We start from the raw sequence: 25,092 nt of genomic DNA, 5'->3' as shown, positions 1-25,092 counted from the left end.
AATAATCACCTTTCTTTTTTTTCTCTTTATTTTACTGACGTAAACTATATTAAATCATCGTAACCACTGGAAAGATACTACACACCTTCATTAATCCAGATCTCACCGCTGGCACTAAGCTGTCGGTGCCTCCGAGCTTTCTGAATTTCGATTCTTATCTGGAAAGATACGTAGGGCAGAAACTGCCCCTTTTATTATTAAGTGTAAACGAAAATAATTGGTATGACACCAAATTAAATTCTTTAACAAAATTTAATTGGCTTTCACTTAGAACGACACATAACATGCAAGAACAATATAACGAAATTTAATACAAGAACATCATCGAGCTCCAAACATCAATCATCTCTTTTTGCAATGTCCCCCCTGCCGTTCAACTCTCCCATTGTCTTCCCTTCAGTTTGCTTGTTAAATCTCATTACCCGCAGCGCCCTCACAATGTGGTAAAAAAATATCAAAATTTCATTATTTTTAATTAAACTGAATTTTAATTAAAATTTCAAAAAAAATCTCCAAAAGGTACCAATTCCATCCACCAACGTATATATGTGTCAATTATGGTAGCTTAGGTTAAACGATTCGGTCTGTGGAGCGCCAATAGACACAGATATACTCAGAAACGTGAATTCATCTTCATTAAGGATAAAGAAATGTAAGCTTCCTATATATTATCATTTTAATTACGTATTATTTTTTATGCAAGCCTAGTTTTTTTTTAAAAAATCTAGAACTTCTGTAAGTAATTCAATAAAATGTTTAATTTTGAATTAGGAAAATTAAGCAAAGGTAAGAGTAATACCCATGCTAATATTAGTGTGCATACCCATCATCAAATTAAAACATTTTCACATGAACTCTATATTTCTCTATTTTATGTACGATTTCTTCCCCATCCTTCGAAACCATTATTAGATATTGGCATCAAATTAACCATGCAAGCATGCTCATATAAAAGTGAGGAAAGAAAATTCTCATATAAAAGGATATTGAAAAGAATTTTGTCCTAACTTGATATAACATTTAACCTAACCACCTATAATTTGCAATACATGCGATAATAGTTTAAGAAGATGATTATCTTGAGATATTTTTAATCCTTCATTCAAAATTCTTAATAAGTTTCAATAGAGTTGGTTTTTGTTTCTGCATATAAACATGAAAAATCTAGGCATTTTGCAATTCAACGATATTAGATTGTATGGATGTTTCAATCAGTTAGATTGCATGGAAGTTTTTTATCAGTAACAGGCATTTTTTATTCTGAAATCTTCCTTTATGTTTATTTGCACAACTTTATTCTGAAGGATTAAATTTGAGTGTAATATCTTTTAATAGCAGGCAAGTTCCCAAGTCTTACTACATAATACTTTTTTCATCTTTTATAGATAACCATAGTTGAATATTGTTAGATACTAGAGCATTTTTTTAATGGGCAGGGTACTTTCTTTATATGTGAAAAGATCATCGTGTGCAAAATAATGCCTATTCCAAATACGATTATATTTTTCTATGAGATCCATCCACTACAATAATTCTTTTTTTAAATATTTTAAAATAATTTTTTCCTAATTATGAATTACCATGGGATTACATATCTAAAATAAGAATGAAAAGTTTATTTAGTTGTTAAAACCGTATTAAAAATTATTCCTTTTTAATAATAAAAAATTGTCATAAAATATTCAAAATATTTTCTTTCCTTAAACTTGTTATAAATATTAAAGATAGCTGAATTTTTAAGAGCATAACAATACAAGTAATTAAACTAAAATATAAAATATGTGTCATGTAATGGCATGCGTTCGTCTTTTTTTTGAAGTGCCCCTAAGATGATAGTTGTTACAATGAAGTATTGAAATATTTTAATTTTTTCACACAATTTATTGATCATTTTTAAGAATAATAATTATAAATCTTGCTTGGAGTGTTTCCCATTTAACCATCTATTCCAAAATATTAATTGCTTATTGAATTTTATTGGTTATAAACTACAAGAAAGAACTGATCAGATCTTTATATATTGGATTTTATTTGGTCTTTTTATCCCAAATTATTCTTTTTGAAATTTTTGATACCTTAATAATAAAGATAATTGGGATTCAAATGCTTTTATAAATATTTAAAAAGTAATTTGGATTTAATGAATAAATGACCACAAAACCTTGTTATTTTTCCTTGCGATTTATGCAGATTCTTCTTCAATAACTTGCTTAAGTTTGTTTACAAGCTGGTACAGCTTCTATTCCAATAAACAACTAGATTTTAATTCCCTCATTTAAATTTATTTGCCATTACTCTAATTATTGGGAGATTAGTTTACTTATATTATTCAGTTTAATTCCTAAGTCAGATGCATCTTCATATTAAATCATTAGATGCAAATTCATATTAGATTGTTTACTAGTGAAGGAACACGAGAATTTTAACATCATGTTTAGTCCAGAGGGACTACACAGCTTTTCTTCCAATTATTTAAAAATAGTGGGAATATATATTCGTAACTTTTCATCATAATTAATTTGTTTGAGAATTATTGTCTTCAATTTTTCTTTTACCTAAGGGGATATTTTCGTAAGAATGTAACGTTTCGAAAATTAAAGCTATTTATGAAGAAATATGAGAGATTATAAAAGGAATTGTTTTCAAAATGTATGTTTCATTTATTAGTATGAAATGAATGTTTCCTTATTTCATTTCATAAATTAACTCGCAATACAACTTCTTTCTTGTTTTAAACTTGCATTTAAATCCTTTGAATAGAATAAAGACTAAATAGCATCCATAGTTAATCAATTAGGCTCAATTTCTTTGTATAGAAATTAGAAGCATTCCATATCCCCAAACCATTCTCTATCTTTTACCCCATAACAATTCGTAGAATTGTGTTTTTATCTTTTTTTGGTCCATGTACTAGCAGTAATAATGATTGCTAAAGACATGGGACTCTAAACAACAATAACAAAAAACACATGTTCGTCGTCGGATAATTCTTAAGTCATTTATGCTGGTGCAGTCAGAATAAGAATGAGATGAAGAAACAGAAAGAAAATTCAAGAACATAACTAAGGTAGTTTTTTCCGCATTAATGTTGTTTCTTTGCAGAGAGTCATTGAGCAAATCATGTTTTAGTGCATGTCATGAATTAGAATCTGGTTAATGGGGCCATCTAAAAGCTTTTTTCTCGTCAAGAATTATTCATCCATTTCAGAAATTTGAATTCAGATATACTATTATTTGAAATGTTTCAAAACCTTACATGTAAAAATTTATCTTTTTTTATTCTTATATAATAAAATTAAATTTGAAATCTTTTGAATTATATTTATAATTAAGTCAAATTTCAAAATTATTATTGTTTTGTATAAATCGTAATATGTTTAAAATATACAAATATGGCAATAAAATTAAATTTTCTGAATTCTCTCTATCCTTTAGTTGCTTCTCTTTATAATTAGATTATATATAATTTACTTTTGTCATATTTTATGAAATCAAAGATATTTTTTTTGAACAAAAACTGTTCTAAATAAAACAAAAAACAAAACGCTTGTTTCTTACAAAAATTCAAGATTTTGTCCACATATTAGAGCATTTTTTGGATTCAATTCTTCTTTTGAATCACAAAAAAGTTAGAGTAAGAACATATGACATATGAATATAAGGACAATTCAAGACATATCATGAATGCCATTAATATTTTTTGCTATAACAGGCGACCGCAACAAATCCTGCCGACTGCTGCATACTGCTACATTCAGTGGTGGCGGGGTGGTCGGTTGTACGCAAGAAGAAGTATTTTTTGCTATGTTTGTCTGCTATATTCGGATGCTGCTATTGCTGCATTGTCTACTCTATTAATACTAGGTATTTTTTCTTGATAAACAATAATTTCCTTATGATCTGAGAAATTTGTCATATGTGGCATCCACCCTTGTTACAATGAAAGTAAATCAAAATTGGATGAAAATTTGCTTTCATACTTTCATGTGTTCCATAAATCTAAATTGAGTGTCTTACAAGAAAATATTACTAATTTCAGTTGCCACGCGCATAATTTCTAGAGTATTTCAGTGAGCTCGATGAAAAGCTGCCATGAAGAGTAAATCTTATTCTGACAGTAAACCACAATGATATTATGGAAAAGGTGCCTAAAGTTCACTAAAATGTGACTTTAATAATTGGTTAAAAAATATATTTGATTTTATGAAATATATCAGGTGTATAATTGTGACTCTTCAAATCTGTAATAGATGTCAATATCAGCTCTTATTATTTCTAATAAATTAGGTAAGCAGTATTTGAAGGGTATGATAGTAATCGTTAAAAATTAATGTATGGCCTCGGATTAATATTAAAAAAAATCTATTCATCTAATAGAGAGAAGAAATATGCCGTGTTTTGTGTCAAAATAAAGCAATTGCGGAAATTTACGTTGAATTTTTTCAGCTTGCATTATTATAAACTATTGGAACTTACTCAATGTTGAAAGTTATAAGCAAACTTTCATGAATTTGAACGAGGGATTGAAAGAGAATTGCCCAGAATTTGACAAAATAATGAGATTTTTCTTCGCAGCATGATAATGCTTGCCCACTTGTAGACGATGAAAAAACTTCAGAATCACTTCATTGGGCTGCATTTTCCCGCACGCTGTATTCACCAGTTGTTGCCCAGAGTGGCCACACTGGAAAAAATTCTATTCCGCCAAATATATGAAAATTTGACTTGATAACTGAATTACGTTTAAACAAGATTTTTTTTTCATGTTCCCAGAATTCGTTTCTTCCCCAGATAGGTAAAAAAATGTAGTAGTTTTTGAGAGGAAGTATTTTGAATAAATGGATCTTTAATTTTTATAACAGGAAAATGTTCTTTTCTAACTTAAAGAAGGAAGGCCTATATTCATACACCCAATTTTGTAATTATTACTTGAGTTGATTGATCATAAAATATGCGAAAGAAATTCAAAAATTGTTAGGAATTTTCCTTGTAAATAAAGCATTTAGGATAACAGCTGCCCTTTTCAATTGATTATCAATTCATAATTCTACTAACCTTAAATTATTGTTTGAAATGTTGATACATTTTAAGTTTGATATATATAAAAAAGATGTTCCTTTTAATTAGAAGGAATATGCTAATAATGATAATTAATGGAAATGCATTAACTGCATGGTCTCAAGCAAACGCTATGGTTTTTCATTCATGAAATGAATTATAAATGGAAATTAAAATCCGCAGTTTAAAAGAAATAATTAGAATTTCAATTAAATAGAATATAAATTTCATATTAAATATAATTTAGAACATTTGTATTTTCAGAATTAATTTTCAAATAAAGTGTGTATTTCGCTAATATAAAAATAGTTGACAAAAGAAAAGGTAAAAAACAAAACAAAACAAAAAATTTGGTTACAGGAGGTTTTTTCAAGAATAATGTTTTAAAATTTAATATTAAACAGAAATAATTGAAATTTTAATTTAATGCACTGAGGAATTTACATAAATAATTTATTTTCCTGAAATATTACATATTACTCAATAAAAGTACTATAAGGAAATGCGCCTTCATAAAAGCTTTCGAAAATGTTGTTTCAATTACTGTAGAATATTAGAAGCTGAAAAGTATATTTTTAGACAGTTTTCCAATTGAACTTTCTTCATTGCATTCTTTAAAATAACGATATGATTACTTTTACAATATTTTGGGGGGGGGAGGGGTTACTACTGAAATTTCTTTTTTAATAAAGCATTAAATGGGTGTTCTAATTAAAAAAAAATTTCTGCTATATTTAATGCAAATAGCTTTTAGAACTAATATAAATGAGTTATAGTATAAACGTTTTAAAAAAACATATATTGTTGATTATGAATCAAATATCTTCCACTTCATCAATTAGAAAACAAAAAAAAAAGAACTTTTGAAAAACTGAAAATATTTTCTGGAAAATATATTTTTTAACGTGAGGGCTTATACATTTAACCTTTTAACTATTTTTGGACTTTCCTTTCATCTTAAAAGTAAGAGTCTTACTTTTTTAAATTCTTTTATTAGCTATCTAAAGGACTGTGCACAAAATCCATAGGAAAATGCCGTCGATAAATTTAGAAAAAGTGTTATTCAGCTAATAAGTTAAAAGTGAAAAGTTTGATTTTTTTTTTTGCTTTGTTTTGTTTTATGTTGAGACTGTTAGCATCACTATAAAGATTGTTTCGGTGAAATGTTTTCATAAAAAGAAGATTTAATGTGTTTTTCTTTCATTTTTTTTTTAACTTAACGAAAATTTATTTTTAAAACTAACTATGTAAACCCACTGCCGTTGCTAAATTATATTACTTTAAGTTTATTCATAGGCTAAAGACTTTCTTTAAATGCATATTTCTATATAAAAATTGCATATAATCCCATATAAGTTATTCAAATTATTTTTTTTTTTAACTTTAATAAAAGATAATTTATTTTAAAGCTTTTATTCTAGAAAATTAATTACTTTTTTTAAAAATAAAATATTGAATCATTAACTTGTTCTAAATATGATATAAAATAAATAATGAAAATGAACGAACAATTTGAATGTGCATTTTTTAAAATTTATTTATACTTTACGATTACTATATACTCATGAAAGCTGAAATTTATTATATATTATTTTACTGTATATTAATATATGTTAATATAAAATTACTAATTAAGCATATTTTAAGAGATTTATCAAATTATTTTATTTTATTATGCACTGTATTATGCACTAAATAACCAGAAAACTGGTATACCAATCTAATATGTTGTAGAACCCTCTCGAGCACACAGAATTGATACAACACGTGGATTCTCCTGAGTTTCATGGATTAAACTAATTTGTGAAGATATTCTGTAGACAGTTCACACCATTTTTTCTGCCGGTCAGTCCACAAAGCCATGGGAGTGTGACGTGGTGAAAATATTCTAAGTACAGAACGATTCAAAACAACCCAGATATTCTCGATAATTTTCATGCAGGGGGAATTAATTGGCCAACAGAGTGGACAAAATTCAGAATAGTGCTCCTCAAGCTACTCGGTAGTTACTGTAGACCTGTTGGTTGGCGCATTATCCACTTCCGTCGGAATAAACACAGGGCATAATGGATACAGGTGGTCAGAAAGGATGTTAATGTACCGTTGATCTATCATGGTCGAGTCAAGACATATCAATGGTCCCATTCCATGCCACCTGCACACTCCCCATACCATCACAGAGTCTCCACCAGCCTGAACATTTCCTTGTAGGCATGAGCGATCCGTGGGCTGAAGGCGGTTTTCTCCACTCCCGTACACAGCAATCCACCCGATATAATTGGAAACGTGATTCGTCAGACCAAATAACGTTTTTCCAAACATTAAGAGTACAATGACGGTTTTGGCGAGCTCAAGCAAAGCGCAGAGTTTAGTGCAGCTGAGTCAACAATGATACATGAGGTGGTCTGCAGGCTGCGAAAGCCCGTACAATTGCACATACGTTGCAAAGTGCATATGCGGACACTCGTTGATGGGCTTACATTCAAATACGCAGCAATTTGAGAGAGTGATGAACTTTTGCCTCGTGCAATGATTCTTTTCAGCCGTCAATGATCCTGTTCATCAAGGTCTTTTTCTGGCCTCACTGCTATCGGAGATTTGAAGTTTTACCGGAAACCTGGCATTTGCGGTACAAACTTGAAATTAACTTCTGAGCACATCCATATTTCATCGGTACTTCGGAAATGCTATGCCCCATCTGTCTTGCGCCGACCATTAGTCTCTGTTGAAAATCTTGATAACCTGCCATTCTAACAGCAAGAATCGATATAATAGTGTCTTCAGACACTTATTATCTACGCACATGCACACTATCGACGGCATCGCGTTACGCTGATTGGTCGAGCACTTCCATTATTTGCATACGACCTTTTTTACCCGTTTTTCTGGCTCTTCAGTGTATATCACATACAAAATTATTTCAAATTACGCAAACATACTTATTTAAGTATACAGGTGCAAGACAGAAAATTTAATGTGTTATGAAAACATTGCAGTCCGTTCGATCTACTACGGATCTTAGCAAAAAAGTTTCTCGTTTATAAAAAATCAGCAAGTTTGAATCTCTGAAAAAAATTTTAACCTGATATTAACAAAAAAAAAGTTTTGAGAATTCAATTTAATTATACTTCAAGCAAAATCAAAAGTGAAATCACAAGTTTATATAAAAAAGGTGTGAATGCATTCCAATCAATTATTAAAACTTATAAATCAATATATTGATAAAGATTAGATGATTTTATTTTTATCCAATGGATTGTACGTTATAATTGGCGAAATCATTAATATAAACCTGAGCTAATCATTATCGAAGTCTTTCGCTTTTGTGCTTAGGTAATCTACAGTTCTCAGGTACATGCCATTTGGTCTATATAAAGATCTATCAAGGCGAAAGGAATGTAATGGGAACAGTCTAGGCATTTTTAAAATTTAACCACATATTTCACTGCATGATTTCCACACATTGTTAGCGATAAAATATACTGTTTATTTATTATATGTCCAATTTTCAAGCGATATATGAAAATGAAGTCCACCACTGTGAAATACTATGCGTAATGAGAATATGAATTATATGAATCAGCATTGGATTTGGTTCATCAAATAATATTCATGCACATAATTAAATGAACATGGGCACAAGTCTATTGAAATTACGCATATTTAATGTCAATCACAGATTTATTATTAGCAATATTTTGTTGAATGAAGCATAAACATCAATATAGGCATAAATATTAAAATAAAATTACCAAAAACTACCAAAAAACAGTATTCTCGTTAACCAGCTGAAAACCAAGATAGCTAATAACTAAAACTCCAATGTCCATAAAATCTCTCGAATGCATAACACTTTTTTCTTTCCACTTTCTTATTTTCTTCGCTGTTTTAAGAATTTCAATTTAAAATATATTAGTAGAAAGATGGTTAAAATTTTACAAATATTAAGCATATGCGGAATGTCGCAAATCATTTGCAATGACTTACTATTTTTAGATGCGCATTTAATTTCCTGAATTACTTTGAAGTTCTCAGAAACGAATAGATCTGTCCAATATTAAATAGTCATTATGCATTGGTACATCAGAAATGAAATCTATTTATAAGCAGATGTTATTAAATGGAGACAAACCTCTACATTATATGATAAACTATTTGGTAGCGTTGAATATATACTTTAAATAGGACAATCTCTTCAATATCTTTCAAAGACTGTTTTCTCAGAATATCATTTAAGAGTTCATTAGTAACTTATAGATTTTACTAATTCACTAAATTCCTAGAAAGATTATTCACTACATCGAACCATTCAGAATTATTAATTCAAATCTTGATAAGATGTTGTTGTATCAATAATTTCGCTGCATCAATTCAGTAGATTCAGCAATTAATTTTGTAATAAAAATCTCTATACATTAGAAATTTTTTTTTAAAATATAGTACACTTAAAAATTAACATTAAAGTAATTCCATGAAAAATATTAAAGTATAAAAAAAAATTCAGAATTAATTCTGGCTATTAGGTTCTATAAGAAGTTTTGTGATTTATAAAAAAGAACCTTGATCATGAGTTAATAATTTCCTATAATTTTTATAATGTCAGGTGAAATCAACATTAAACTAAAAATCATTATTTTAATCAAATTTAGATTAATTTTTTCATAAATTCTAAATTAGAACTCTAAGGTTTCAAATTTTATAAAAGTTTTGGACTAATTTTTCATAAAATTTCAATAATAATAACATTTGAATTTATGCATTTATATTTCAGTTATATAAAATGTATACTCTGATTCAGCATGGTAAAAGGAGCATTTAGAACCAGAAATATAAGGCTTATAATTCAGTATTTTTATTTGTATCAAATTCTACAAAAAACATTACATTTTAAAATTAAGACATATTCAGATCGATAAGACTGTGAGTACGATGATTATGATATATAAAAATAAGCGATTTCATTTTTTATTAAAATGATGCTAAATATTTTGTGAAATTAAAAATATTTCAAAATTGATCAATTGTATTACCAAAATGTTAAATTCTATCATTATACTAAAAAGCCATTGTAATTCCCATCATTTTTCAATATCGTTTATAGAAGAGTGGATTTTGTATTCAACTGAAAGCTCTTTCCAAATGAATATTTTGAAATTAATTTTAGCTGTGTTGACCTAGAAAAAAGTTTTTGCGATCTTGAACATTTTCTTCAACTAATAAAATGATTGAATTATCTTCTTCAATACAGAAGCACTAAATGCAAATAATTGATTAAAGTTAAGAACATGAAAGGACGTATCCGTCCCATTTTGCTCGAACATCCACCACACAGCCCAGCTATATCACCCTGCGATTTTCAAGTGTTTGGTCAGCTGAAAAAAACATCTGAAAGGAAAGCTCTTCAACTCGGAAGGCGAACTCAAGGACGCTGACGAAAGTAAAGGGAATAATTCTCAGAATGATCATTTATAAATTGCAGTTCTAAAGCAGAATATATTTTCGGGCAGAATTCCTTTCCCTCACAATTTTATACTAGATACATCACTACAAATGACTTAAAATATATCCAATATGTATTTTCTTACTTTTAATTGGTTAAACTTCTGTATTTTTATTAATCAATATCACTGTGATAAAATATTGGAATCATAGAAGAAAGTAGAAAGCAAGTAGAAATTGATTCCTTGGAAGTTGATTGATAAAAAGAAAACAATAAAGGCAGAGTTGTTCATTTGTTTTCTGTAAGCTCAGCATCTGGATTTCTTAAGATAAACTTAAGGTGCAACCTTGTTTTCATCAAATACCGGATCAAATGGGAAAAAAATCGAAGATGTTTCGTACAGTGCTTTTCGTCTGCACAATGCGTCAAAATTGACTTAAAACTCTTCTTTATATTGATAATTCTTTGTCTTAAATATAAGAATACATCGAGTATTCTTATATTTTTTGTGATTTATATGGCTTGGATAATGCTGAATGTTGAAGACGTTTCTTGTATTTAAAATATTTTTGATTTGGCAAAAATGTTTCAAATTGGTTGGAATTTTTTGTTAAATTATTAGGAATTTTGAAAGAAAATTTATAAATTAGTTGGAAAGAAAAAAAATCTATGAAATTTCCCAGTAGTTAGTATATTAAGTTTAACTGTTCTGAAATTATAAATTACTCTTACGAGCACACATATTACTACTTTCCATAGCTCCTCATAATTTTTTTAAAAAGTACATGGAAGTTTTATTAAAAATCCAGACATGAGGCAATTATCTCGCGAAAACATAATTTAAAGATTTAAAATCACCCAATTTTATAGTTTGGCCTATTTTAACATGACAATTAACTGTGATAGCAGTTCTAAATTACCATATGTATGTTGAAAAATCATTGAAAGTATTCAAATAGGTAAGCATTCGTAATAAGAGGTTCGTAGTTAGATTTTGTATGACTGCGTTTAATATGAAAGAATTTTTTAAAGTGTAATAAGATCTCTATTGAAATTTATTAAAAAATTTAAAACATCCTTTCTATATCGTAGCACGAAGACTTTTTCACAAATTTCCAAGAAAAAATGTTTTTTTTTTGGAAATACATATATTATTTCACTCATATTTCTTTTATTTAAATTTAATAATTTTCTATAAAACTTTTTTGTGTGTGGGTTTTAATAACTATAATTTGGCGCAGCATAGTCAAAACCATTGCGCCAGAAAAATCCAAACAAATCCAAAAGTGACTCAGTAGTTACTGTATTTATAAGCATGCATATTACGAAGATAGATAATGTATAATTCTATGTGTACTTTATCTCAATTATATAATTAATTTTACATTTTAAGAAATAAAATAAAGATAGATGAATGTTGTTTCTTACTATGTGCATAAGATATCTGAATTTCAATTAATTTGTATTCTTAGATTGAATTGGTATTGTGAAGTGGAATGTTTTCCATAAATTTAAGATTAATTATACAAGCATATATATTTACACTTCACACAACCACTATTTTTTATATTCTTTTTTTGTTAATTTTTGTTAAAGAAAAAATCAATTGTTGTTGTTGTTGTTACTTACGGCACTTTACAAGTCCGCTGATAGATCTGTCAGCGATTTAAGCCGAGTGAGCGGCTCTTGTTTTTTTCAGTAGCACCTATTAGGGCCAGGAGTACGACTTAGCCATTTCATGCGTCACATTCGCAATCACACACATCACAGATAGAACACAGAAGAAGAACAATCATGCCCGAATCGGGACTCAAACCCGGAATGCCAGATCACGAGGAAGACGCGCAAGAACAAATCTATGATTTCTGATCGAAGCAAGAAGAATGAAGTAAGGTGACAATCTCATCTTCTTACCTTCAGTGTTTATTATTATTTTCATATATTTTAGAATTATTATATTAATTTCATGTTCAGAAGATACTTTTATTGAGATATAATTACATGTTGGGCCCCAAAATGATTTAAAATAACACAAGCAAGCGACTAAGGGAAAAATAGGAATTATTTCAAAGAAAACGAGATTCAGTTCTAGCAATCGTTATTACTGAGCTCAATACTTATCATGTTTTTTTTTTTGTTTTTGTTTTTTTTGAAAATTTTAATTTTTTAAAATAACAAAAGCAAGCGACTAAGGAAAAATACGAATTATTTCAAAGAAAGCGAGATTCAGTTCTTGAAGTAGCGATAATTGAGTTCAATACAAATGATGTTATTTGAAAATTAAAAAAAAAAAAAAAAAAAAAAAAATGTTAGATACATTTTAACTCTAAATCAGAAAACTTATAAGTACTAGCCGCCTTTGGCGACCAGCCGGTTCGCCAATCTTAATGTTCGTTAAAATTTTAATAATTAAATATTTTATGCAATTCCAACTTTAATAGATTCTTCAGCAAAATATTTTAAAACTTCAAATTTTGATAGTCATATAATTCACTCATAATATTATAAAGGCCTTCAGTCATAACGTGATATGTATCTCTCTCATTTTCTGTTACCCCTCGTAGAATTTATGCTTTAAATTAAAGTGTAAATGATTCATCTGCAATTAATATAATAATATTTTTTACTGAAACAAAGCATTTTTTTAATAATATGATTACTGATAATAGAGTCACTGAGAGTTTAAACTTTATGGGCACTAAAGAATATCTTTCTTAATTTATGTAATGTCTCAAGAATTTGTCAACAAAATTTTCTCAGATTCATCATGAGCAGATCAATTAATCAACAATGTTTCATTTTAAATGCATTAAACACTAAGAAAATAAAATGAATTGTTTAAAATAATCGGTCTAAAACAGGTTTAAAAAAACTACTTAAAAAACGATGTACTTAAAACTATAAGCATATACAAAAAAATATATAACTAACATAAATACAATTTAATTACAAAAGCATGCAACTAACCTAAAAATAATTTAAATCATTGAAAACAGGTTTAAAAAAAACTACTTAAAAAACGATGTACTTAAAACTATAAGCATATACAAAAAATATATAACTAACATAAATACAATTTACTTACAAAAGCATGTAACTAACCTAAAAATAATTTAAATCATCTGTTGAAAGTGGTTGTCATGACAACAATCAGAACAATGCGCATGCGTGAATTTTCTTCGGAAACTTCTTTTCCCTTTCCAGCTGTGTTGCCATAGAAACCGGCGCACAGCTGTTTACACGTTTATGTTTATCTATTCAGATTTTATAACATCTAATCAGAGTAACGGTGAATATCAGTGTGTTCGTGTTCGTCAATAAATGTTAATTTTTAAAATAACATGATTAACGAAAACAGAGTCACTGAGCATTTAAACCTTATGGGAACTAAAAAATATCTTTCTTAATTTATGTAATATCTCAAGAATTTGTCGACCAACCGGTTCGCCAATCTTAATATTCGTTAAAATTTTTATATTTAAATATTTTATGCAATTCCTACTTTAATAGCTTCTTCATCAAAATATTTTAAAACTTCAAATTTTGATAGTCATATAATTCACTCATAATATTATAAATGCCTTCAGTCATAACGTAATATGTATCTCTCTAATTTACTGTTAGCACCCGTAGAATTTATGTTTTAAATTAAAGTGGAAAGAATTAATCTGCAATTAATATAATAATATTTTTTACTGAAACAAAGAATTTTTTTATAATCTGATTAATGAAAATAGAGTCACTCAGCGTTTAAACTTTATGGGCACTAAAGAATATCTTTTTCAATTTACGTATTATCTCAAGAATTTGTCAACAAAATTTTCTTAGATTCATCATGAGCAGATCGATTCATTAACAATGTTTACTTTTGAACATGAAACACTAAGAAAATGAAACGAATCGTTTAAAATAGACGGTTTAAAACAGGTTTTAAAAAAACTACTTAAAAAACGATGCACTTAAAACTATAAGCATATACAAAAAATATATAACTAACATAAATACATTTTAATTACAAAAGCATGCAACGAACCTAAAAAAAATTTAAATCCAATCCGCATCCGTTATAATAATTCGTCAACACAATGCGGAATTCAGAACACAAAGCGCATGCGTGAATTTTCAACGCCAGTTACGTAACGCAAATACGTGGGGTTTTTTTCCACGCCAGTTGGGGTAACGCTATGCGGATTAGAAATTTTTAATTTCCTTTATTCTGTTTTATTTTAATTCAAAAGTACTTCAGAATGAATCTGAAGGATCGATTAATTAACAATGTTTAATTTTAAATGCATCAAACATTAAGAAAATAAACAGAATCGTTTGAAATAATCCGCCGAAAAATACTAACCCTAGCCTCATTACTGTTGGGAGAAAAATAACCCGGAAGCCTTACTCATTTGGCGGTGGCGAAAATGGAAGATTTTTTTGGCGGAAAAGTTGGCGGTGGGGAAAATGGAAGATTTTTTTGGCGGGAAAGTCAGTTTTTAATTAATAATTAAAATTCTAATTAAAATTTCAAAAAAAGGGACCCCAGGTGCACATTCCCGACCTCTAAGGTATACATGTACCAAATTTGATAGCTGTATGTCAAATGACCTGACCTGTAGATCGCCAACACACACACACACACACACATTGAGCTTTATTATAAGTACTAGCCGCCTTTGGCGACCAGCCGGTTCGCCAATCTTAATGTTCGTTAAAATTTTAATAATTAAATATTTTATGCAATTCCAACTTTAATAGATTCTTCAGCAAAATATTTTAAAACTTCAAATTTTGATAGTCATATAATTCACTCATAATATTATAAAGGCCTTCAGTCATAACGTGATATGTATCTATCTAATTTTCTGTTACCCCTCGTAGAATTTATGCTTTAAATTAAAGTGTAAAGGATTAATCTGCAATTAATATAATAATATTTTTTACTGAAACTAAGCATTTTTTTAATACTATGATTACTGATAATAGAGTCATTGAGAGTTTAGACTTTATGGGCACAAAAGAATATCTTTCTTAATTTATATAATATCTCAAGAATTTGTCAACAAAATTTTCTCAGATTCATCATGAACGGATCGATTCATTAACAAAGTTTCATTTTAAATGCATCAAACACTAAGAAAATAAAATGAATCGTTTAAAATAATCGGTCGAAAACAGGTTTAAAAAAACTACTTAAAAAAACGATGTACTTAAAACTATAAGCATATATCAAAAAATATATAACTAACATAAATACAATTTAATTACAAAAGCATGCAATTAGCCTAAAAATAATTTAAATCATTGAAAACAGGTTAAAAAAAACTACTTAAAAAACGATGTACTTAAAACTATAAGCATATACAAAAAAATATATAACTAACATAAATACAATTTACTTACAAAAGCATACAACTAACCTAAAAGTAATTTAAATCGTCCGTTGTTAATGGTTGCCATGCCAACAATCAGAACACAGTGCGCATGCGTGAATTTTCTTCGCCTTTTACGGTAACGCAAATGCGTGAATTTTTCTACGCCAGTTGGGGTAACGCTATGCAGATTATACATTTTTAATTTCCTTTATTCTGTGTTATTTTAATTCAAAAGTACTTCAGAATGAATCTGAAACATGTATTAATTAACAATGTTTAATTTTAAATGCATAAAACATTAAGAAAATAAACAGAATCGTTTGAAATAATCCGCCGAAAAATCTTAACCCTAGCCTCATTACTGTTGGGAGAAAAAAAGAACTAAAGCCTAAATCATTTGGCGTTGGGGAAAATGGAAGATTATTTTGGCGAAAACGTTGGCGGTGGGGAAAATGGAAGATTTTTTTGGCGGGAAAGTTAGTTTTTAATTAATAATTAAAATTCTAATTAAAATTTCAAAAAAAGAGACCCCAGGTGCACATTCCCGACCTCTAAGGTATACATGTACCAAATTTGGTAGCTGTATGTCAAATGACCTGGCCTGTAGAGCGCCAACACACACACACACACACACATTGAGCTTTATTATAAGTATAGATATAGATATAGATAGATTATAAATAATATCAAATTTAGTTTGTATTAATTTGTTATGAGCTAAAGTAGCATAATAACACCATGTTAAAGAAAAAGAACTACCAATATTTTATTGATTCGTATACTGATATATTTTCGAAGAATAAAAACTTATTCAATTTTTTTTTTCTTTCAAAATTGTTACATTTTCTTAAGATCAATCATCATCATCTTGCCCCGACGTCGGAACAAAATGACAATTTTGCATTGTCTTTCAAATACAGTAAATTGATAACAATAATTATAAAATAAAATATTTATGCAAATAAATAGAATACAATGATAGATTTTTTTAATAATATATAGTAAGAAAAACAAATTTCCTCAAACATTGAATTTATTAAAAGTGATAATTATCAAAATCAACTTGAGCCGTCTATATAATAGATGATTATTTGGATGCAATTGAATACATTAATGTAACTGAAAACTGATAGTAATTTTATAGAGTATATTTTTCTTTTTTATAATTTTTCCACAATAAGAAAAATCAAATCTAATTTTCTTTATATAATTATTTCTTTATATAATACAATAATGAGTGGCATACATTAATTGTATTCCGTTGCTGCTTCAAACCTAAAACCTAAAACTGGCTACTCCGACAGACTGGATGGGCACGGGAAAATCTGAATGATTAGACCGCTGCAACATCAACACTGGCAGGAACTGTGGTTGAATCTCAACGGCCATCACCGGCCACGGTACAACCCTTCCCTTGGGAAGTATGTCCCGTTATCGATGGGAGGAGCCAAAGCTCCACTTTTTTCTGTATTCATCAGGATGGCGAGAATCATACCGGACGTTTCTCATCCTCGATTACGAAGTGCTCCTGTTATTGCTTCAAAAATGAAAATTAAATTGTAGTGAATAATTTTCCATCAATAATATATTGGCTTTTTCATACCATTGAATGAGACAAAACTGAATTGTGCAATTGTATTGTTATATTGCCGTTTTACAATTATATCGGATAAGTACAAATAATGGACCCAATATTTAAAAAAAATCATATTTTTGGAACTACGGCAAATATAACAATAATACATAAATTTAAAGAGAAATGTACCAGTTTTTTTTTTTTCAGTTGCAGATGTCCAATGTGTGACCCTCTTGTTGCACAGCATACATCCAATATATAATCCAGTTCGTTCCAAACATTTTGTAGCAGACATGACCCCACAAAAAGAAATCATTGAGACAAGGCATTGTTTATGCATCACCAATGCCGAAAACACAGCCAGAACTTAAAGAACGGATATGTGCAGCATTCAGAACCATTGAGAGTGTGATGTTACAAAATGTTTGGAACGAACTGGATTACAGATTCCACGTATGCCGTGTAACAGGAGGGTCACGCATCGAACATATGCAATTGAAAAATACTTGTTGTATTTCTCTTTATATTCATGTATTACTTATTGTAATATGTGATACATGATCTTTTAAAATAGGGTCCATCCTTTGTACTCACCCTGTATTTCTCATAAAAATTACTTTCTATAAACATTTTACTTGTATAGTTGTCCCCAATTCTTAAAAAGAAAAAAAAAAATGGGACAAATAAATTTTATTTAAATTATTCCTTTTTTTACTGAATCCGAGGGGAAAAAAGGATAGAAAAATAATATTTATTTTATTCGAATCACGATACGGTTTATTTATTCAATCGGATCGCGATACGGTTTATTCGTTCCATTGGACAAAAGAAAGAAAATATTCCACTTAATTCTATGGATTTTCACCTTAGATTTTCTCCTAATCCACATCCGCTTTCTGAACACACCGCCGGCGTCTTACCATCTACTTCGGTGCGTAATATATAACTCTCCTTCTCGCAACAGATGACAGCGGCTTTCAATCAGATCCGTAGCTCGGAAATCCTTTCCTTTTGATTCCTTTTTTTCTTGTGTGTTTGTTTCTTGAGTTTTTCTTTCTTTGACGGGACCGACAACTGAAAGAAATATCTCAGTGGTTTCGGAACGCGTGATTGGATAGTTATGGAGCGTGAAGAATTCGCCAGCGTGCCATAGGATCGTTACGCTTGTCACGTGACCGCACACATACTCTGATATTGGTGCACTGGCTGGGCACTTCTATTGGTCACATGAGAATTCACTCATGCAATATATTGGCTAACATTTTTCCTATCTCTTACACCAAGCGTAATGCAATCTTTAGGAAATGGCCATTCCAAGTTTGTGTTTGCTTGCTCATTACCTGAGAACAGTGATAAAGAAATAAATGAAATATGATATCCCGGATATAATTTTATATTTTATAAAAGTAACTGTTTATACTGAAATTTTCAAATAAACAGCCATTTTTCATTATATATAAAAATGTTTACAAAATGTATATTAATTTTATATATATATATATTTATATGTAATGAAATTTAGTTTGTATAAAAATTACCAGTTTTCATTATATGTAAAAATATATACAATATGTATATTTTTATGTATAAAAACCTGAAAACTACATCTGCATGATTTATTTTGGTTTCCAATTATTTAAAATATATTCAATATATTTAATATTTTGTCAATTATATTCAAGTAGTTTAACAATGCAAAATTTTAAAATAGGAAATAGTTGATCCTTGATTCTTCTAATATATATTGACATACAATAAAGTTTAAGTTGCATCTGCAAAATATATTTTATTTTTCAATTACTTAAAATGAATCCGACTTATTAAATTTCCATTTAATTAGATCCTTATTGTTAAAAAAACAAAAACAAAGAAATTAAAACATGAAAACATCTTATCTATGAGTCATCTACTGCATTAGTTTATTAGAATCTGTAATGAAAAAGTATATAAACCGTTTGTGATTATTATAACTGTAATTGAAAATAAATATGCGAAGAATGAATTTCACTTATCAAATCCATTTTCATTTAATAATAGTGACCTTTTCAGATGTAAATATTCCATTTAAATCTACTTGTAATAATTTATTTACACATTAAAAATAATATAAAATTTTTAGACTGAAATTCATATGATGACATAAAATAAAAGCTATAATACACAAATAATAAAGACATGAATAATTCAGAAAAAATTCACATGATGACATTACATTAATAAAAATATTTTATATTTAAAAATAGTTTTAATCTTTTCATGCCGAAAGGACATAGAATTGCATATGTGAAACTCGTGAACCAGAAAAGAAAACTGAGAAATCTTAACACTTTTGTGTTGTTTTGAAATGTTCTTAATCTTTCCATTGTACTCATCATATTTTGCCGTTGGAATTCTTGTTGCTCGTGTTTAACATTTTTTTAAATTTTATTTTACGAAAATAATGTGAAGATTTCTTTTAAATTCATAGACAGAAAAGAAACAACACAACTTCATTTCTAAAAAAAAGTAAACAGGTTATTATACTATACACATTCGTGCTTGAAATGGCTGTTTTTTTTTCTTTTCTTTTTTTTTTTTTTTTTTTTTCACAAGCTTAATAATTCAACATTTTTCTATCTTAAGGAGAATGGTAAAATGTAATTAAAATTAAGTTGCACAGTATTAATGAAAGAAAGATTATAAATTAAATTTTTAAATGTTTGAGTATTGGATGCTGATTTCGCTTACATTTGTACAGTGATTTTAAAAACATTTAAGTTTAATGACCCAATTGTATGCAAGAAAAATATTTTTTATCATTTTATAAGCATATAAACTATTGATCTTCAATTGAAATGTAGAAATTTTACATTAAAAATAAATAGTTAGAAAATTAAACTGAAAATTAAAGTTGCCAAAAAAGTAGCATACCATAAATTATTGGAATTATACCATAAAGAAGCATACCATAAATTATTATGAGCATCACGTTTCCTTCTATAACAGAGGCATCGTTTCCCAAGATAAAAAAATAAGTAAAATATAAGATATAAATCAAAACAATATAGTTATTATTTTTTTTATTTTATTTCATAACAATTTTGCTGGAGACGAAAATAAATTTTGATTATCCAATCATTTTTCCAAATTAATAAAATTTATAATCAGAAATGTCTTAAATCATTCACTTTTTTAAAAATTCTAACAACTCTGAAAAAAAATAAAAGAGAGGGAAAAAATCTTTATAATTGGTTGAAAAATCTTGTTAAGCGTGATACTGGCCATGAAAATAAATTACGTTTTAGATAAGGAATAAGTCAATCAGATTAGCACTAATGAGGGACAAATGGGTTCTATTTAATGTAATAAACAACGCAAGTTAAATGATTTGCTTTTAATGCTTTTATTACTTTACTAGCTCAAAAAGCTATTTGGTTCTTATTTTATGTTATTTTAATTTTGAGATCAATTTTTTTAGTATATGAATAAAACTTTGATTAGTCAGTTAATCAAATCGTCGCAGATTACTATTTTTCATTTTATCAAATATATGTTCTATGTCAAAGCTGACAAGCCGTTTTTAATTAAAACTTATTTCTCCTAATAATTATACCTTCAATTGTTTTCTATTGAAATAGTCAACGAAGAAGCATTACCTTCATTTTTCTTAGATATGTCAATATAAATAAATAAATAAATAAATGGCAAATTTCCCTACTAAAATGAAAGCAATTTTGATTAATCTTTTAGGTATGAAAAATTGTATTCTAGTTTCCGCTACAACATCCACTTCCGTGTATAAAGTAAAACAAAATAGAAGGCGGCGTATTTTTATTCGTAACCATTATGCTAAAAATAATACATTTGATTTATCATTGTTACACTAATAACTGCGATTACCTGAACTTGAATATTTTTATTATTGTATGTTAATCGAAATTCAATTACCTTCATAATCTTTTTTACTTACTTAAGAAAACAATTGACTTAAATTCGGCAATTCAGACTACTATTTATAAAAATTTTCAAAAAAAACGATTTAGGTGTTTATAAAAGTTTCTATAAGACCATATTTTTTTAAATATTGAATCTTCCTTTATAACATTTCTGGAGACAAACAATTTCAAGCCTACGGTTTCTGTTTCTTACAACGAAAGAAATTTAGGTTTTTCTGTGATGAAATATTTAAATATATTTAAATGATTAAAAAGTTTTGCTTTAATAATAATAACTTTTAGCTTCCTTGGAAATTATTAAACATGTAGCTTATTCAAGATATACAAGGAGTGTTCAAATCAAAAGGTACGAAACGACACTGTAGATGTAAATGAAGACTTTCTTCAAAGTATACGCCTTCACGGTGTCTTTGAGTTATCCTTCCGAGTTGAAGAGCTTCCATTTCAGATGATTTTTCAGGTGACCAAACACATGAAAATCAGTGGACGACATATCTGGGCTGTTGTCAAGCAGCTCCCATTTCAACTTGGTCAATTCCGTGTGTGACCCTGAAGATGTGTGGACGAGCGCTATCATGGAGAAGAACCACACCCTCCCTCCGGGAGTAGTCCCTGTATTTTGTTCTTGATGGACCTGCATAGTCTTCGGAGTGTCTTACCGTACGCATCGCAGTTAATGGTTCTTCTGTGCTCGAGGAATTCAACAAGCCACACCAATTGGATGGCGCACTTTATAAGAGCCTCTGCGCTCTCCTGTACATAAAGGTGCCCGCACATGCTCCGATCTACGCCGGAGACTCCAATCGCGTCCCTACGTCTGGCTACGTTCTTCCATAGCGGCATAGGCAAATATGTCAACGGTTACGACGGTTCGTACCTTTACACTTGGAACACCCCTTGTATTTGACAATTGCTGACTACATAAGTCATTTTAGATTGGGTTTTTTTATTATTGTTCACTTGAGCAAAAAAACTTGATTTAGTTAAATTGCGCCATATACACGCTTGTGTAAGTTACTTTATTTTAAATCAACCTTAAAGACTTTTATACAAAATCTGGCAAAATTGCCACTAATTAATTTATCAGAAAAATATTGCCCAATATAATTTTCAGAAAAATTCCCCTTTTACAATGAATAATAATTACTTTAAAAAATGTTTTATAAGAACATTAGCATTTTTAATTTAGACATGCAAATGGATTATGATTTATTTTTGTTTCATGATTTTAGGCTTCAACATATTTTGAGAAAATGCGCCTATGTGCAACAGTTACAAAGTTTATTTTACTGTTCATCATGTGTTAATTGATTGTCCTGTTTTTAATTCTTATCGTGCACGTTTTTTTTGCCTCGGCGTCTTTGACATTACAAGACCTGGTGGGTGAAAAATACCACCCAAATATTTTTAATTTTTTAAAAGCTATTAGTTTTTTCACTTGTATTTAGCATCTTTTTTCTCCTTTAGTGCTATAAATGATTAAATGAATTACCTCTCTGTTTTGTTTCCTTATGAATCATAGTTTCGACTCTATTTGTATTTGTTTCATATTTTTGCATGTGTTTTTATCTTTACACCGCTGATCTTGTTTTTTAAACCTTTTTATAGTTCCACCATTAGATTGGCGCAGCATGGCTCTTGCGCCAGAAAACTCAATCAATCAATCAATCATCAGTCATTTAGGCTTCAACGAACTATTATAACTGAACATGATGTTTCATTTTAACATAAATACTGTAAACATTAAAAAAATTTGGAAACAATTCATTGTATCGTCTGCGGAGGTTCTGGCAGTTGAATTAACAGGATACTGCTTCTGAATTTGAATCAATTCTGTAAACTGCCTACTATAAAATTAAAACAAACCTCTTCGTCACTTAAATTGCGATTTTCAACAGAAATAGGAAATTAAATTTTATTACGTATTTACATATAATAATAGATGTTGACTAGGAAATATTCTCTTAAAGTTATGTTTTACTTTATATAATTCAAAAATTAATTGATATTTTAATGGTTTATCCTAATGTATTCGAAACATATTATCGCGCGAATCTCATTTTCTACCCCGCTTTATATTCAAACTGCGTGTGTAGAAAAGAAGGTAAACAGGAGAGAATGTTGAAAGGCTAGACATATTAAAACTGGTTCATTTCTGGCTATCATTTTGACCCATTTTGGTAAGTAACTTCACTCTTATACCGTCGCAACTAGAGTAATCAGATAAATTAATTATCATTGCGATCCAGTTTACTAGATATCAATTATCTAACATGACGTATTATAATGTAATTATCAATTTGAAACAACAATTCTGCAATTTTGTTGATAGAATTAATAATGATTTTATTAGGATTCATATGAAAACAGATTATCAGAATCATGTCATTTCAAATTCATATTCAGGAAACAAATAAAAACTTTTCATTAAGGAAGGCAAAAAGATTATTATTTTATTCTTCTTAAATATAAAAGATTCTTTGAAAAATCAGAAATAACTAAAAAAATAATACTAAATAGAATTGACAATTTCACTAGAAATGGAAAAGGATATTTCAGATATTTATGTTAATAATTTATCATATTTATAGGTGGATAGATATCCTTAACGAGCTCAGTTTCATTTGATATTTGAAACAAACAGTCTGAAGGTCCCATTTTAATAAAAATGCACCAGGTTAATATTTAAATTACTGTAATGTAATTACATTTTCCTTTCCGTCTCTAGTGACTTACTACATTCATTTCAAAATTATATACTTTATTAACAATGACATAGAGTGTGGCATTTTTTATACTTTTTAGGAAGAAATTAATTTTAATACCTAGAAATGGGAAAGTAGCGCTTTTAGCTCGCCAGATCGATCAATTCCATTAGGATTGTCTGACTCATTTTTTCTCTGCTTTTAAAAAATGACAAATGCAGATATAATGAATGCTAATAAGTTGGAACATAAAAAACTATTTTTATGTTACATCAAGAGTTGTATTTAATGCATTTCAAATTTGCACAATGTCCCAAAAGGATGAGCTTCAAAAAAATGAATTTTATTTAAGTGAATATTCGTTGCGAGGAGTATTCTCTAAAGTAAAAGTTGAATGCGCTTCAGAAAATAAAGAACGACGCTATAATCAGCAAATTTGCATTTCAAATTGCAATTTACATAAAACTCTAAGAGTTTTGTTTGAAAAGTATTGGCCATGAAAGGATTGAACATCAAAGAATTTTTCGAAATATGTTCTTATTTGAGAAGTTAAAAAATAATAATAATTGGAAGTATATTAATAGCTTTGATGTTCGCAAATTACATTATCTATTTAAAGTATCTGCTTTGCAGAAATCAATTTTAATTTTTAATTTTATATATGAATGTGAGTTTTAAGCACAGGATTGTTTATTTTTTCAACAGGGAGGTCTTGATTCAAAATTACTCTTTGTATTTGATTAATATAAATATTCACAAATAACAAAAGAAAATTAGGCAAAATTAAAGTTTTGAAGAATCTAACATTAATTATTATTTTGCTACATTATGTATATAATAAATCCTTTTAATTTTCTTAAAATAAGAATCTGTACCAATATAATGCGAAAGGTTATTAAATAATTATTAAAATAAATGTTTTGTGTTATACTTTTTTTTGTTGTTGAGAGAGAGAGAGAGAGAGATTAAGAAAATAAATTTCTTTGTTTAATAAACTATTACTAATAAAATT

This window comes from Argiope bruennichi, chromosome 8 (assembly GCF_947563725.1).
Source record: "Argiope bruennichi chromosome 8, qqArgBrue1.1, whole genome shotgun sequence".
In the NCBI taxonomy this organism is placed as follows: Eukaryota; Metazoa; Arthropoda; class Arachnida; order Araneae; family Araneidae; genus Argiope; species Argiope bruennichi.
The sequence above is the reverse complement of the archived record's forward strand: the minus strand, read 5'-3'. Positions refer to the sequence as shown.